Raw genomic sequence first — 13,190 nt, forward strand, 5'->3', positions numbered from 1 at the left:
AAAAATGAAACATGAAGATCTTAGTACATGTACTACTATTATATTTCAAGCACATTAACATTTAATTTTTAGTAGCAGTTATGCTAAATTTCTTAGTCTACCTCAAACCTTAGCAGAAGAACTAACATGTTACTCAGGAAACTTCTGAGTGAGATTATTAGCGAGGAAAATGTTGATACCATCACTAATATGACAGGTTTCACTAGGTTTGGCATTACAAGGACAAGAAAGATCAAAGAAAAAAAGTCTTGACATCTTTCTTGCTCTGTTCAGTATCTATGCTCCAAGACAAACCAGAGAGGTATTTAGGTGAATCCCAGGTACAAAGAATTTAAATAGTGTGAATTCAAAGTAGTACACTAATATAGCTCCAATTTGGGAGAAAAAGAGGAAAAGAAGAGGGATGCGGAGGAGATGCCATCAATGTTGCCACAACGTTAAACCATTCAAAGTTTTGGAACATTTTTCTGATGGAACCACTGAAAATTACATCTGGATTCTGAATCCGTAGAAAAAGCAGGAGAAAAAGAAACGCGGTGCTTACGGAGGTACACGAGTCGCAGAGTTCCCAGCAATACTGCTGGCCAAGCTTTATTAATTAAAGGCCACAGGACTGCTGTCACACGGGTACTTGCATGAGTATGTTCATTAGATAATCGTACTAACAAAAAAGCACATGCCTGATTTCATCTGCTTTAGCTTCAGATCTTTCTCCACCTTCGTTTTCAAACTTCCTACATACCTTTGTTAATAGTAGTGTGGATGACAAGAAAGTATTTTTCTTAATTTTTAATCAGAATTTTCAATTCTGTGCCATTCCATCAAAAATTTGACAAAGTAAAATTTCAAATGCTTCAAACTTCTGAAAAGTCTCTTAAAAATGTAGTCTTTTAGAGCTAATGGAAGATTTCCATACCTATTAAATCTATCTGATCCAGCTGTAAAGAGAAGCTTTGAGAAGCACCTTTAGAAAGCAAAGTACAAGAAAGCCATTACATCAAACCACACCAGCAGTCTCCACAGCAACTACATTCACCTCTTGCTTGTGCAAGAGTTCTATTTTTATAATTTATGGACATGTAATGAATATGCTATATAAAGTTGTTTGCATGATGTTTGTGGCTAAATGATGTCTTTTAAAATGGAATTTCTAGATCAGTAATTTAGAAATATTCTAATGACAGACTCAGAAGTGCTGTGCAAAGAAGCATTTCTCCTGTGCGTATTTTACAGCATTAAATATAGAAATTTCTTTGTCATACTGCAGTTGTAGCTGGAAGAAAAATGAGACAATTTTAAGTTAGCTGAGAAAGAACATTTTAAACCCTGTTTCCTGACAGAAGTAATCCTTGACATTTTAGCTCAGTATACAGTATAGAAATTTGACCTAACATTAAAGCTGAACACCAAAAGTCGTAGTTCTTACAAGCACTTTTAACAATATCACTAAAGAAGGTGGTGACTCTAGCACAAATCTTTTTAGCCATAACAACCCTTGGAGGAGCGAGGTCTGAATCACTTACACCAATGTGTGAAGACTGTGAGAAATGCTCTTGGTTTAAGTTAGGGAACTCGAGGCGTTTGCATATTCAAATCCAACTGGCCATATGGCAAACGGCGTATTTTGACTTTCCAGAAGATGATGTATTCACAGAAGAACATACAAGGCCATACGGGCAAATGATTCTCTACTTTTTGCACAGCAAAAGTGTCAGCCATGCAGTGATCTATTTAATTAATTCACAGGAAGCTGAACATCAAAGCCACATGAGGGCACCAGGCACAGAGAAAAAACTGTGTTTCTTTATCCTTCAAAGTCAGCAGCACTTCTGATGGAACATTGCTTTGCTAGAAGCAAATCTGAAATTCCTTTGCACATGAATGCATCTCATCAACTTTTTCCTCCTTTTATTGAAGGAAGCAAATTAATTAAGGAATGCCAATCACCGATAAGATCTACATTCAACACCTACATCTACCCAAATAGACTGTAAATAAGTGTATGTTTCAGATTTTCCCTCTTTAGATGTGAACTATTTCTTATTGTTTCAAACTTCTATATTAGATCTTCTTAATTATTGATACTTCACTGATCGGCCTGGCAAACCCCAACTCATACACAAGGGTGGATGAGAGGGGTGCAAACCAACCAGAGCAAGTCCAGAGATCACCAGTAAATATAAAGATAGGCCTTGAATACATAATTTATGAGAAAAGATAATGAGAGCTGGCTAGCTATCAGAAGAGAAAATTAAGGGAATATGCACAGGGAAGTTCAGCAGAAGAATGTGCGAAGACTATCACAACCATCTATCTTCCACATCCATTCTGGGAGGATATGAAACGATGGGCTTAATTTGCAGCATATAAACTAGATATTAAGAAAAGCTTCTATGTAAGGAGCAACTAAGCATGTAAAAAATAACCCATATATAGACTCTTCATCACTTGGAAACTTCAGTGACAGTTAAAGCAAGTATTTTTTATTGTAAGTACAATATTATTTAGGGCTGGAACAAACTTTCTTTCCAGCGTTATTTTTAATTCATAAATCATTGTTTGTCAATAGCTTCCCCAAAACACAATGCCTAAAATATTTAGTACTCCTGTGGCTGTATATGCACTACTGACACACACGGAGTGGTATCTAAGCATGTTTGTTTTGCATTACTCGCAATGTATGTCTGGTTTTGTATGTTGCTTATGTTTTATTTACACAACCAAATTTGTTCCCATTCATCAGTGTTTATATTATAATCATTTTCATGTAGTTAAGTAGCTTTGTTAAGCCATTAATTTTACTGTAAGGATTTGTGTGGAATTATGGCTGCAGATTAAGACTCCTGGCCTGTATTTTTAATTTACCATCAGCATTCCACAAAAGTCACGTGGATGAAAAGGTCAACGTTATTTTTTTTTCAGAGTTTAGAATACTGTGAGATTGTAATAGCACATTTAGAGTGTCCTGGTGGAACTGGATAAATGTCACGTAGAAGCACATAACTTAAAAGCTGTGTCTTCCAGGGAACCGTAATGTTATCATAATTTCGTTATAAGCCAGCGGTACTTAAATATTTCTTTCTCACAGTTGAAGTCAATGTACCTATTGACTACTCCAGACAACTGCCTAAATATGTTCTCTATTTATGTAATGCTTGAGTTTAGAAGAACTACAAGAGCCAGTTAAACAAGGGATGGACTCACTTGAACATATTTGTGAGTCCTTTCCAAAGCAGTCAAAAAGGACTCTTGTGCCATGGGTGTATAGACCATTTTGGCTTTAAAAAAACACTTTATAGTCTCATTATCCGTCCCTAATGATTGTTAGAGTCTAAAAAACAAAACTAAACAAGGTGATTCTAATATAGTCAATTAATTAATCCATAATCCAGTTTTTAAGCATCACAGGTTTTGTGTATATGCATTTGTATCATGTTTTTGTTTCACTCATTGACAAAGCAAGCAATTCTAAGTACAACGTTGGATATAATATTAGGAGTATGTACTTAATCCAGCGATGATTGAAAGTGTTTCAGAGTGAGCTAGTTGAGATATATTAGACTCTGATTCTTTTCAAAGATTCTTATGCCATTAACAAAACGAGCAATTGGATGAAAGCCTTGGGAACTGTGTTTCATAACCTACTGTGGTCTTGTTTTCCAGATGTCTTTAAAGCTACTTAGGTTCAGTAGTACTGCTGATGAGGTCAATCATTCTCGACAAACGTAGGCAGCTAAGCCTTTATGGAGTCAGGCTTCAATGTATCTTTCTGATTACACTTAACCTCTGCAAAGCCAAGCCTCTTACACATTACAGAGGTATTCACAGGGCAAAAGTAAGGTCACATCAACAGCCCTCCCCACTCTTTTTACACAGATAGAGCTACAGTCAGTGTTTATATCTAAAAATGTTTCTATGATTTATCAGTCTTTATTATACATATCATATTCAGATATTTCTTGAAAACATCCTTCTCACCTCATCGTACACTCCCAAATAAAACATTTTGTCTCAAATACACAGCTGGGAGTGTGACAGTGTCATTCAGATGAGCTGTGGTTGTCCTCTCTCCTCTGTAAAAAGGAGCCACTACAGAAACTTCCTCCTCACCATCAAAATGGTTAATGCAAAAAGAAAAGATCAAGATTCATTTCCGTAGCATGCTTTGGCAGAAACCTAGGTTAGCAACTAAATAGGGGAATGGGAGCCAGGGTTGTTCCTACCTATGTTAGGAAACCACAGTCTGAGCAGAGGAATACTTTACTGGGAAGCTAAGCCAGGACTATAATAGCTCAAATCTCAAAACCTGTACGTACAGATGCAATTACGAGATGGGCACAACTAGCAATTTAGATAGCTATGTGCACATACACGTTTATGTGTGTTGGCTGGAAGGAGGAACAGAGAAAATTACACCTCTTAAAAAGTAATTTGACCATTAACTCTACAATGCCTCTTAATGTTCTCATTGCTTACAGAGAATAATTTGCATTGAGCTCCTCAAATGGAAGGCATTACAGGCATAAAACACATCATCACGGCCTCTGCAGCCCACGGGTGGCTTTTATTCCAACTCACTCCTCATATGAAGAAGTTTTGCATAACTTTGTTGATTCTAGTTATGGGTTATGCTAGCTCCAAATGGAGCAAATATTCAAAAGGGAAATGATACAAAGGTCTCAGACCTCAAATCACTACTTGTCCAGGAGCAAGAAAGTAAATATAGCTAAGTAAAGCACAAAAAAGCTGCTTCATCCTGTGCAATATTATAACGCTTAAGAGATTATATAAAAAGGATTTACAAACTTTGATTTAAAAATAAGAACAAAAGCAAAATGGTCATTATTACATGTTTAATATAAAAAACACAAAACCTTTTTTTTATTTGTACCAGATGTGGATATGCAGATGTGAACTGTTGGACAACAGTCAGAAAAGTGGAATTAGGAAAATATCCATAATTAATAACATGCCTGCGGAAACATGTTCTGTACTTCAAAAAGAATTCAGGTGCTATTAGAACTGGGAGGACCTCCTTACCCTGAAGATGTTGACAAATTTGAAGAAATTCCCAAGCAAGGGGGAAAAAAAAAACGATTGGGGAAATAGATTACTTATGCAGAAAGTTTAAAGCAACCAATCTTCTGCTCTCAATTACACCAATGGGGTCCAATTAAATTCAGTGACAATGTACCAATATAACCAGGAGAAAAGCTTGACTGAAACAAATGATATGAAGAATTTGCTTAGAAATGCTCAGAGGAAGAATTCCCTTTAGGAAGGAAAGGAGTTGGTAAAATATTTTAGGGAAACAATAGGTCATGTAATAAGATTTAAACTAAGAAGAACGAAAACACAGCCACAGAGTGTTCCACTACAGTTACATCTACTAAGTACCTCCTCTGGGATATTTAACATGAAACTAGAACACAGGCACTCACTGTACAAAATAATTATACACAGGAGGTCGCTAGAGAATGCGACCAAGCAGTTCTTCTCTTAGAAATATCTGTCATTCATAGAATCAGACACAATGCCTACATCCATTGTTTCTCTCCACCTTAATTCACATAGTAGTGACTAATGCATTATGAAAATTTATCCAAGCTGGATCAGTTACTAAAAAGTAATTGCATTACATTTATTGCTAAGTCTACCAGATGTTCCATTTAGTATTCATTAGGAACGCACTGTGTAAGAAGAGCTCATAAAAAAAAAATAAAATTCACTATTCTTGGTTGAATTACAATGCCACTGCAAAAAAAAAAAAAGTGACCAGAAAGAGAACAATATTACCACTTACCCTTGCCTCCTGGATAATATGATCGAGAGAGAGTTTCTAAGATAGATCTGAAAATACATTATTTGCTGGTATTTTGCTTTTGGAAGCAACAACAATCCTTGCCAATATTTTAATTTACTAACCGCTATGCAAAGGGATTCAGAGCACTTGCACTTATGTCCAAAATGCATCAAAATTCTGCAAGTGGGAGTCCAGATAGAAATACAGAAGGCAGAAAAATGTTTGCAAACAATCATATTACTGTCATGTTCAGGGTTAACAGTTGGAAATCTAGCCTTGTTGTTAAAAGTACCCTGGCAGCAATCACTTAAACCTATTGTTCATGATTAAAAGTATCTGCCAAACCTCTGAAATCAGTCAGTCACAGTTCAGACGTGTGACTATGTTCTTGACTGTATTCTTCCTCTTCCAAATTCTAGATCTTCCCCTTAAAATTCCTTACTCCAGTCTTACAACTAAAATCTCTGTGTAGAGATAAGAGCTTTTAGACAGAATGACTGAATCATTCTGTACACTGGTGTGATGAAACTCGTAATACAAATGTGACTGTCTCACTATATTTCTTAGTGGATGAACATTCAAGATCCACATTCTGGTGGTAGTCTCTGTAGACAGAATAAAGCCCTCCGTGAGGAGACAAATGGACTGGATTACTTTTATTTGCTTAGATGTTATTTCATAGAATCATTCAGGTTGGAAGGCACCCAAGGCCTTTGTCCAGTCAGATTTTGAAAACCTCTGTGAATGGAGGTTCGAGAATCTCTCTGAGAAACTTGCTCCAATGCATAATTAGCCTCAGAATGATTTCCTCCCCCTTCTGTATGCAGCTGGAATCTCCTGTTTCAACTTATGACTATTGTGTCTCATTCTCCCAACATGCAGCTCAGTAAAGAGCCTGGTTCCACCTAATTGGTAACTGCCTCAGAGCTACCGGCATGCTGGTATTCAAACCCAAACACATATTCTCTTCTCCAGGTGAACATTGTCTCAGCCTCACCTTACTCATCACGCACTCCAGCCTCCAGATCATCTTGGTGGCCCTGCACTAAACTTACTCGTTTGCCATCTTTCTTGTATTGGGGAGCCTAAAACTGGACACAGTAACCAGGATGGGGTCTAATGAGTGCTGAGTAAAGGGGGACGATCACTTCCCTCAATCTACTAGTTATGTTCCTGTTGACACAGCCCAGGATACTGCTGGCTCATGTTTAGCCCACCAGAACTCCTGATGCTGTTCAGAAGAGCTGCTATCCGTTGAATGAGGTCAGTCTGTCCCAGGTTCAGGACTTTGCATTTGTCCTTGCTGAATTTCATGAGGTTCTGGTTGGTCCATTCCTCCAGGCTATCTAGGTCATTCTAAACAGCAATGCTACCTTCACATGTATTGACTGCTCCCTCCAATTGGTGTCATGCAAATTTAATCAAGCTGCATTCTGTCTCCTTCTCCAGGTCATCAATAAAGATATTAAATAGGATATTACACAGATAGGTCCAAGAACAGACTCTCAGGAACTCCACTGGTAACTGGACTCCAGGTACAGTACCGGCTATTCACCTCTGAGCCCAACAGTCCAGCCATTTTTTGCATCCACCTAGTATGTCACCTGTCTACAATAAGATTCCAAACTGGACACAAGGATGCCATGGGAGACCATGTCAAAAGTATTGCTAAAGGCAGACAGCATCTGCTGCAATCCCCTCATCCATAGATATAGTCATTTCATCGGAGAAGGCAATGAATCCATGCTGACTATTCGTAATCATGACCCTTTTAGTGTGTCCAGGAATTTCTTCAGGATATAACTGAGGTTCACACGCCCAGCAAGAGATGTGCTTTACTCATCTTACCCAAACAAACCTGAAAGATGTAGATCTGCTATTAAGTGGAACAAAGAAAACAGGTAGCAAGTTAGCTTGATGCTATCTACGTATCAGTACCCATATTGCACAAATAGGAATTCCAGAAGCACTGTGTTCATTGTACTTTTAATTCAGATTAGCTGAAACAAAGTTAGACTAATACCAAACATTTTAAAAAAATACATGTCTTAGTCTACACACAAAGTGCACATCCCATGCCAAGTTACTTGAGCCATTCAGATGACCATGCTACCCACCTCTGCAACTCTATAATGTCTCTGGGTTCAGAAATCAGTAGAAATCTTAAGCCAAAAAGGTTACAAAAACAAATCTGGTCTTTAGCATAGCAAAGAATCCATTGAAAATTAATGGGATTTAATTTGCTTCCCAAGCTCTAGATGTGACAAATTTCAGAACAATGAGATATGAAACATTTAGAAGTCAGTACTCAAAATAGCATTTCTGATGGAAAGGTTCCAGATTGGACTGTAGCAACAGTAACTATGTTGCTGTAAGGCCAAGTCTAAAAAAGCCACTAAGATATACAAAGAGAGAGAGCCATTTCTTCACGCTTCCTCACATGCATATTTCCACCACCCTTGATCCCATGCTGCGTGACAATAAGAAAAAGAGTGCTTGAGTCAACAGAAAACTATTTAGTTGACTATCCCTAAGCTCTTTACATAGCTTGTATTGCTTTAAATATCTTTGCCCCCTGAAAAGTTAAATTCATTCTACATTCTTCTGGGAAGACTCAGGGCTAGCATTCCAACAGGCAGTTAACTCAGATGTCGAATTCCCTCTTTTTAAGTGTGTCAGATAATTTTGTTGAAAAAAAAGAGTATGTTTAAATTACCCATGAATGGACCTTTCAGTTATTTCCCATAATCTACATGCATGATAACACAGTAGCAAGCTACATGCCTTGTTTCAAACATCTTCCGAAAGAAAGCCAAAAAAGGCAGTTACGTTCAATAGTTATTTAACTAGTGCCTGACTTCACTTAAAAAAAAAAAAAAAATCTTTTTGATATATATACACCAGTGGCAGAGCATATTTATAGCTTACTCTTCTTTCGTCTCACTATATGCATTCTACTACTCTAAAATCTGCAATTTGATATTTTAATAAAGTAGTTTCACTGGAGACAGCCAAAACATTTATTACTAAAAACAATCATAAAACTTAGCAAGTTTTTCTCAAGTAGTCTGTTCACAGCAAGTACTGCATCTTCTGGGCAAGCTTTTCAGGAACATGTTGATTTCTCACTACCACGTGCCTGTGCACTTCATTCCATTGTTCTCACTTCTCGAGGCTCCGTTTACATGCTGGTTTTCTCCGTTTACATGCTGGTGTACGTTCCTACGTGCTTTCGGGTTCAGGAAGAACTAAGCTGGCTCTGTCCAAGCTCTCTTAACTCAGGTTAATACTGGAAACATGGTCAATCAGAACAGACATATCAAGTTGGCTTGAAGTAAACTGATTCAGAGTCTAGTCATGCTTATGGGGATCTACACCTAAGCAAATAAGCCCTGTTGAGAAGCCCTGGAACTTACACAAGTGATAAAAAAAGGAATTTCAAAGCATTTAATGAAGAGCTGTGTCATCAGTCTACTTCCAACATATCCTCGAAGACTGGTTTCAATGCAAAATATCAGGACTGAGTGTTTCCAGTCTACTCACAAAATCTCTAATTCACCAAGACCATCTTCACTTCCCAAGTTAACAAACTTGAGAGAATTGAAGAAAAAGCAGCAAGGGGACCCAGTCAGGTAGAGCTTTAATTCATTCATTGGTTCTTTATTTCCAAATTCAAATGGGTGAGGAGGGAAGTGGCTATGCTGTGGGTCATTGTGGAAAAAATACTAGAGGAAGGATAGCAAGAGCTATCTGCCAGAAGACAACTCTGTTATTCAAGCAACCAAAGAGAGGAAGCGTCATCCTGGAGCACAGGAATTCAGGACAGGAAACGAAGCACAAGAATGCAACAGCGGTGGGATGCTGAAGGGAGACTGGGGGTAGCTGAAGAGCAAAGTTCAGATAGAAAAACTTCTTATCCAGCCATGGATGTAGTTTCGAGGGTTAATGCTGAAGAGCTACATTTTTAGGACAGAGAGCATCAAAGGGACCTCTGGTGCTTTCCCTTGCTGCGAAAGATGGCAGAGGCTCAGGGGATTAGCCGATGAGCAGGTACGGGAACCAACAGAGATCACTGCCTGAAACATGGGCACGGGAGCAAGATCAGCGGCAAACAAAGGCAAGCCGTGAACGTGAATTAGGAGGAACGTTGCCCTGACACAAGGGAATGTGTAAGTTTGTGAAGCCGCTCTCTCAGTGGCAGTACAGGCAGTGCCAGGAGGAGACTCAGAGCACCACAGCGATATCAGGCCACAGGGTAAGACCCTCCTCTGTCTCCCAGAGAACTGAGTGGCATATATTAGTATATATATTAGTAGCCATTTGCATGCAGCACCTAAGAGGAACCTTTGAGAACTCCAGTGTATTCGCAGGTACTTTCCCTTCCTCCACCAAGTCAGAAATCAAAATTGTGCAATGTGGGGAGAATTAACATCATTTGAGAGACAAAGGCTTCATAGAATAGCACAACTTAAACCAGACCACAAGTCTGCATTAAACACACTCAACTAAAAAAAAAAAAAAAAATACAGATCAGCAAATTGCTCCAAGGGTTTCTAAGCCTACAAGTCTTTTTTGTGTGTGGGAGAACACTAGCTATTCTGCAAAAAAGCAGAAATACAAAGAAGTCCGAAGAGTAATGAAATCCCAATAGTCCTATATCAGACTGAAAGGATTTAAGTTCTTCCACCAAATCAATCAAGTCATAAGATTAATTCAGAAAAATTTATACTTTACCAATGATGGCCTGCAGGATTGCACGATCCTGGCAAACATAACTGTTCTAGTCAATGAAAATAAGACTTGTTCTTCCACTCAAAGCTACAGATCTGATGATGCTTCAGGCTGTTTGTAGAATTCGCATGTTCTGGTATGTTTTAGATGAAAGTGAGTCTGAACGTAGAGTGTGGGCTTACAGAATCGAACATTACTTGCAAATCGTGATTTAGTGAAAACTGCCGTTTTCCAGTTTTCTAATTATATTTTGCCAAAATAATGCATTTAGCGTAATATTTTCCTCTAAGCACTGTCTGAAGGAGGTATGAGATACAAACAAACATATATGGAAAGATTTTCAGATGGGAAGTAGGTACTTTTCTGTGTAACCAATAATTACTTTAATAGATCTCATCTCTTCGGGATCGCACAGAAGTCCTGCCTCCCTGGAAAGCTCTCAGTGTGTTGGCAAGGTTTAACTAGCTAATATCTTCACTTTACCAATGCAGCTTAGGCTTCACCAGTCTAGGTGGCACGTGTACAGTAAATTTGATGTACTCTGCCTAATTTCTATTACATTCATATTAAACAAAAAATGACATGCTTTTCTATGCTTCTTTCCCCTAAACGGGGATGAAAGGGAACTCTGGCAACGGCACATTTCAAAAGGAAATGTAAATTGCATTGTTTGTGAATTTTACTAGCCCATTTTGTTTAACAGTGGAACAGAAATACTTCTCAGTCATTGCAGTTAAACCACTTTATAACTGGCCTAGTCAAAATTGCTAAGAAATCAATTCCTAGTGCCAGCTGCATAATTTCATTCACAATTATACTTCACCTTTTAAGTAATCTCAAAAGCCCTCAGGCCCTCCCCAGATGCAGAAAGAAGGAAGCATACATTATTTTGTTTCGAGAATACCCTCAATTGCTAGTTCAATTTAACACATTATGGATTTGAACATTAAGTGTTCAAGAAACGTGTGGATGTGGCGCTTCAGGACATGGTCTAGGGGACATGGTGGCGCTGGATTAATGGTTGGACTTGATGATCTTGAAGGTCCTTTCCAACCTAGTGTTTCTGTGATTCTGTGATTTCTGTACATCCTATTTTTTTAGGCTGTCATTGCAAAGCAGGTACTTTTACTCATAGAGCAAAAGTACGTGTTACAATGCAGGCCAACTGACTTGCACACCAGGTTGCAGAGTAATTCTAAAATTTTCTATAAATATTTCTTTATTGTACAACCTCTTCTTTCAGATAATGCTGTGTACAGAATGATTATAGCTAGTGGTATTTGCAGGCTTTTTATCTACTTGGTGAGCATGTCTAGTTCTACCTAACAGTGCATTTCCTTCCATGAATAGTTCACGTCACATGCATCAGCTTATAAGTTTCACCTTTACCTTAGTCATATAGGCCTTAGCATCTTCTATGGAATTTTATTACATGGGAAGAATATGAAACCTTATGAAAAATATAAATTAATTACTTAATCCTTAATTCCAAAACTATAAATGTGCAAAAAAGAATGCTCCTTCAATTGGGAGTGAAGGTTTTAGGCTTCTTTAAAGGATAAAATAAAAAACCCCAGCATGACATGACTATAATACTGTCCGACAATTCACATACAAACCACAGGTTTCCAGTTTTCTGCTGATAGAGAACAGCCATCCATAGTGTTAAAAAAGCAGTTTCCCCATTTGGTGCCCTAACAAAGTTTTCAAACTATTCAAACACAGAGGCATAAATCAAGAAAACAACGCTGGTGCAAGATGTTACATGTAAGTTATACTAAGACGTTAAAGAAAACCATCTGGGCGTAAAATGTAAATAAAGCCAGCATACAAAAATTAAGAGGAAAATAAAACCAACCACCCATTTCAAAAGGCACAAATACAGAGCCTTTATTCTGTAAGACCACTGAATTTTAACTCCAAACATCTCTCTCAATTTCAAAATCTCACTGAAACAGAATACTAAAGCTTATGCAAGATGCAGTTTTTTTCAACTTTTTGGCTTAATTAAGATATAGTTCTTTAGGATGGGGAATAATCAGCACGTCCTCAGTGGTAGTTATGGATCAAAGCTGGAGCTTACCAGAGGGACTTACCATTACACATTCGATATTTCAGTTGTACTTAGAGTCAAAATGCAAACGCCAAGGCAGTATTCACACAAAAGATGCGGAGAATTTGCCTCCAACGGTTTATAACCTGAACAGTCATGCCTGAAGAACACCACTGGCTCAGCTTGTAAGATACTACTAGAAAGAGATGGTGAGTTCCTAAATCATAATGGAAAATTTATATCAGAATAAAAGCTAAAAGGTTTGGTTCAGCTTCCTATATTGATGTATCTTCAGTTTCTGAATGGTAAAGCAACCCGGACATGCTTTATAGACCCGAGAGGTTACGAGTAATCCTGAGAAACAGAAAGAAAGAGAAAAAAGCAAATGGCTAGAGACGCACCCCAAAGACAGAAGACAACTGCGGTATAGGAGGAAGGTTAGAAAATAAACCTCAAAAAGTACTGTATCGGTAAAGAACTCTTTTTCAGAGGTGTCTGAAACAAACCAAAACAAAAAAGATCTTTTTAAAACCCAAACCGAGATCTTAAGAGGCTAAAATACCAGAACTCTGGATTTTTCATGCTGACTTAGTTCAGATCACT

This window comes from Phaethon lepturus, unplaced genomic scaffold (genome assembly GCF_000687285.1).
Source record: "Phaethon lepturus isolate BGI_N335 unplaced genomic scaffold, ASM68728v1 scaffold4015, whole genome shotgun sequence".
NCBI lineage: Eukaryota > Metazoa > Chordata > Aves > Phaethontiformes > Phaethontidae > Phaethon > Phaethon lepturus.